Source organism: Zingiber officinale, chromosome 9A (genome assembly GCF_018446385.1).
Source record: "Zingiber officinale cultivar Zhangliang chromosome 9A, Zo_v1.1, whole genome shotgun sequence".
NCBI classification, from domain to species: Eukaryota; Viridiplantae; Streptophyta; class Magnoliopsida; order Zingiberales; family Zingiberaceae; genus Zingiber; species Zingiber officinale.
This window is the reverse complement of record NC_056002.1, coordinates 34,562,063-34,567,553: the sequence shown is the minus strand read 5'-3', so window position 1 is coordinate 34,567,553 and position 5,491 is coordinate 34,562,063. Positions and strand designations below refer to the sequence as shown.

Sequence of the window (5,491 nt, the reverse complement as noted above, 5' to 3'; positions counted from 1 at the left end):
AAATAATATTTTTAGTATAAAAAAATAATATTTTTAATATAAAAAAATTATTTTTAATATAAAAAATAATATTATAATATAATCGGGTCGGGACGGGATTTCTGTTGGGAGAAAAATAATTCCCGATCCCTTTCCCGATAGTGATCGGGACGGGAAAAATCCCGAACCTTCGGGTCGGGAAAATGTCGGGTCGGAATATTTTCGGGTCGGAAATGGGATGGGATTCGGGAAGGGTCGGGATTTTCGGGAATTTTTCCAACCCTAGGTAGGATCCATCCAAATCAAAGATTTACAATAGTAGATCATCCCTTATTTCATAAATTATAGACTAGAAGATTTATCCTCAATAATTAGAAGGGTTGAATGATCTTCATTTATTTAGTAGATGATGACCATTAAATTCCTCCGATAATTATAATGGATCAAGACATGTGCGGACTGGAAAATCCCTACTCCTAGTTCGCAATCCTCAACCCTCAGTCGCCTGCAAGCATCTCGTCGTGACCACTACTGCGGCCGGCCCCACCAAGCCTAGTCCCCGTTCGGCCCTTCGCCGTTGCACGATTTCCCGACTCTCTACCGCTCAAATCTCGTCATCGTCATCGAGTTTACCACCGATCCTATGTGTAGCACGCAAAGTGTGCTATTAGAAATATTACATAATTTTAAAAATTAAAATTTTGATGGCACGCTTTCTGTGCTCGCTATTAAAAGTCTTACCCATGTGTTTTTAATCCTGCCAGCACCGAATCATACATCGAAAACCCTCCCTTGCCGAACCCGCGGGCGAGCGCTCTAGCCCTTTCTTCCCTATTTTCGGAGCATCTCGTCGTGACCATTTCTACCGCTGATCCCACCAAGCCTCGTCGCATCTTAGTCCCCCATTAGGCCCTTCGCCGTTGCACGATTTCCCGTCTCTCTACTGCTTGAATCTCGTCATCAACATCGAGTCTACCACCGATCCTATGTGTTTTTAGGGACCTCCTGAAGCCCTATGCGTGCAGAGAAAGGTTTGCATTTATATGTTGAACTTTTTTTCAAGAAGCCTTGGTATCATTTAGATGTGCATCTGCATTTAGGCTTCTATGTTTGTGGACATGGAACCCTTGATATGAATATGCATTACAGAATTAGTGATCTGACGATTCCTTTGGTTGTAAAGATATAGCCATCGTGCAAGGAGGAATCAACTACAACTACAAATGGGAGAGTTTGTCGTTCATGGAGACTCACCAATTAGGATGATTGGTTTGTGTTTAATTGTATCATATGATATGTGATGAATTCTTGAAAGAAAAAAAATGTTTTTATAGATCGAGAACCTGCTTCACTAAATTGAAGGACCAAATGTTCATATATGCTTATACCTCTACATTGCCTTGTGCAAGAAAGACCATTCTCTCTAAAGATCTTGAGGAAACTCTTGAGTACCACCACCATGTATAGTAACTTAGTGCATGAATCATTATTATCTATTAATTTGCAAGTTAAAACTGCTAGTCCATTCATAGGCACATCCTGTATTAAATTATCTTCAATTGGATATTGGGAAATTGACTTTTTTTTTTTTTTTAAACCTTCTTTACATGTTAATGTTCCTGTCAATGAAAAGAAAAATACTTTTGGATTGCTAATCTGTACTATTCTCCTTGCTTGCTAATCTGTTGTATTCTCCTTGCTTTCTTTATTCATTATTATATGCATTCTTGGAAGTTGGCACCATGATTTCAGTTTGCCCTTTTAGGTAAATTGGTAACTTGCTTTGGCATAAAGGATCTTGGGTTGTTTCCAAGTTGTCATGTTAGATGGGTTGAAGGGATGACTCCTATTTTTTCTCGTTCTGCATGGCATTGTGTGTGGCACCTCATACAGGTAATACATTCACATTTTAATTTGTGACTTAGATAACTATTGTCATCTTGTTCTTATTTTGTTTAAGAGACAATATGACTTTTCTGTTCAACGTTCTTTTGACTATATACTAAACTTTTGGTATACAGAATATAGTAAGTTGTTCAAAATAAGCCCTTTACCAATGTTCTTTACTTAAATTTTGACTGATCCTAAGCCTTTGTAATATATTTCACTTTTATTTTCTCTAAATGGCTAGTGGAATCGGCTCAAGGTACCTGCTTTATTTGTATTAATGTGTGAAATTTGCTTTTATGAGACAGATTCAAACACAAGTGACCTAGTACACTAAGCATTGGAATTGCCTCCTAAGGTAAACATAGCCCAAAAACCTCTCATTAATGCAAGGCCTACTGAGGGCTCTTAATATACAAACAATAGATCCTATGCTCAAATAGGTTGTTCCTCTTAACTCAAACTCTGTTCTTGTTGGTCCAACAGAAGTGACTTCATCACCATAAAGTTCATTCCCTTTTACTATATTGCTTAGCCATCAAACATGAAAATATTGCATAATAGACAAAAAAATCACTTCACACACATCATATACCAATAAAAAACACAGTTGAATGAACTGTTCATGAACCCCTAGTAAAATGAGATGGTCAGCACTAACTAAATACCAAATGTTGCCTTAGCCTTGTTTTCTCTGCATATGTTTATTTTATTCTTGCTTGACTTCATGTTGTAATTACACTTTATATTACCTAAATGATCCTTTGCTTATTCATGGCAGGGAAATCCAATTGCATATCTTTTTATATTCAGCTGATGTAGTGGACGTGTATTGCCCACAAGGTCCTGGTAATGGACCTAGCTAGGCAAGAACCTACTCTTTGCCATGTCATTTTTGATGCAGAAAGGAAATTCGTCTTCAAATCTTTACCTTGTGGTAACTATTTTATTTGGGGGATATGATTTATTTATTTTTATCGATTTAGCTTAATAGGACCGGAAATGCTTAGCTTCTGTAGGCAATAATGTATGCATTTCATTATAGCATTTCATAATGTATGCATTTCATTTCATATAGCTCAGCACATGCATTGATAAGATGTATGTGATGGATTCAATACTAAATGATGTTAAACACTACAATACATGGATTCAGTACTAACTGACACACATCTAACTGTACAATTATGGGCTGATATGATATAGCCAAGGAGTTGTTCCATATCCCAGTATATATCATTATAAAACTGGTGCATCCTTGCTCAAAATTTCAATCCTGCTCAATTTTTTTAAACGCAATGATTTTGTTACTTTTGGATTGTATGAGTCTACAATTGTTTCTATTAGTAGTTATGTTGTTTTGCTTGTTGTAGGTTCCTCATGGTGCAATCCCAAAATTGAAGAAGTGCACTATTCATGTATTCACAGGACAAAATAATCCAAAGCTATCTGGATAAAGAGAGACAATGTAGACTTTCTTTGACAGTTGATAAATCTAAGCACAGAGAGGGTATATAATTATGTGCACCAGTAAATCTTTTTAGTTATCTGCGATAATAAGTTCCTTTTCAATTATTTCTAATGTTATATTAGCTTTGAATGTAAAAGATGTATCATTAGTATTTCATTTACAAAATTGACTCAAATATTTATTAGATGGATAAAAATTAAAATTATGTATTCGCTTTTGATTGTATTTTGAAAATTTTTATTTTTATTTTATATGATAAATGAATTGTAATGATGTCTACATTTTAAATTTGGATTATATATTTTAAATAAATATTAAGGATAATTGTATGATGTTGATAATTATATCACATTCTAACTACAACACATGGTGTATGTTGTGAATGCTCTTATCCGTAACATGCATTGCAAATGTTCTTAACAGTAGTGTATAGTGCGCGCTACTAATGCTCTTATTTGCAGCACATGGTGCGCGTTGTGAATGTTCTTAATCGCAGTACGTAGTGCGCGGTGTGCGCTATCGATGTCTTATGACTTTCAATAGCTTGTAGTTGTGCAACATGCAATGCACATTGAGGATAACATAATTATGTGCTATGGAAAGTTAAATTTGTTGCAGTGTAATCACCCCTTCTAGCTTGTCAGAGTGTCCTAATAAGTAATATCAAAGTGAGGTTGCTCTTCATTGGACTAATCGCTAAGAGAGAAATGAGCTAGAGGAAGAAGAAGACAATGAAACTTGAAGCCCTAATTTCAAAGTCAAGAAATTATTATTAAAAGAGCTCAAGTTCAAAAATGGGGTTTAGAAATGAATTCAGATACGATATCCGAGCACCTCCACCCTACGGAATTAGAAGCTTCGATCTTTAGAAATCAAAGTTGAAAATTTTTTCATAATAGAGATAGAGTAATGGTTTGCTCTAATGAAAGAGTTTCAAGCTCCAATGGATAACAAAGGAAGCTCCTCAAGAAAAGAAAGTGAACCAAGGAGCAACTGAGAAAATCTTAGGCCAATGATAAGGTAACCAAAATTTTAATTAATTTATTACCTGACAATGTCTTGTGCAATATAGGGGATTATAAGAGTGCAAATGAGTTGTGGAGCAAGTTGGTCGAGTTCTATGAAAATCCCTCCACTTTGCTAAATCAAGAAAAATCTAAAAAGTGAGACTCATTGGATCAAGAGGAAGAGAATTCGGAAGTTTAAAGGTGTTCAACATCCAAAGAAGAAATTGAACAAACATCCATCTCAAGGATTGAGGAAGAGAAATCATTGATATCGGAATAAGAAGAATCTTCATCATCCGGAATCAATTAGAAAGAACAAAGTGTCACTTCTACAAGAAAAATTCATGAAGGTATAATAATTTCAATTCATAAGGATAAAAATAGAAATAGGAACTACAAGAGCAAGTATCCAAAGTTGACCAATAAGAAGAGTCAAGTGACATACAAGGGCAAAGAGAAGCCAAAGGAAGTTGACCCAGTGGTACACAAAGGAAAGGAACACATTGTGTGCTTTTCTTACAATCAAAAGGGATATTACCGGAACCAATGCCTAAAGGGAAGAGATCCGACTAAGAAAAAATGATGAAGCTCAAGTCGAGGGGGAGCTTCTAAGAATAACACTAAGGTACCATTAGTTAATAGTATTTCTTTGTGTCATGATCAAGAATATACTAGATCTAAATTTTATCATTTTAATGTTATTTATCATAAAAATAGAAAATATGAAAATCTTAGGGTTAATTATAAATCATTTCATACTAAGATTACCTTACATAAGGCTAGGAAAGTAGATAATAATTTAGGTAAGAACTCTAAGGATTTTAGGTATATGCCAAAAATAAAAATGCCCAAGGAAATTAAGAAAAATCCAAATTCAAGGATAAAAGAAGAGAAAATCAAGTTTTGAGGTCAATGCTTAATAAATTAGAAATGACCCTAGAGAAAATGACAAAGAATGTCATAGGGTTAAAGAAGCAAAATCAAGAGGTAGATAGGTAAGAGTAATTCAATGGTAAGAGAGGTTTGAGATACAAACCAAAAGCTAAAGAAAATATGCCCTCATACCATATAATTCTATATAGCTATAGAACTAATCTGAAGCCTAGGGAAGTCATTAAAAATGTCATAGGGGAGGTTATCCCTAGAG

General features: G+C 34.9%; 1 long non-coding RNA gene across 2 annotated transcripts; it reads left to right on the top strand.

Moving 5' to 3' along the window:
* The first annotated feature begins 419 nt into the window (after positions 1-419).
* LOC122018476 lies at positions 420-3,564 on the top strand. 2 transcript variants are annotated; one of them, XR_006121788.1, is made up of 5 exons: positions 420-638; positions 744-1,010; positions 1,745-1,872; positions 2,648-2,803; positions 3,240-3,563. It is a non-coding gene; the product is annotated as an uncharacterized LOC122018476 (long non-coding RNA). The 2 variants fall into 2 exon arrangements; XR_006121787.1 differs by having other exon boundaries at positions 421-1,010; positions 3,240-3,564.
* Positions 3,565-5,491: the final 1,927 nt, after the last annotated feature.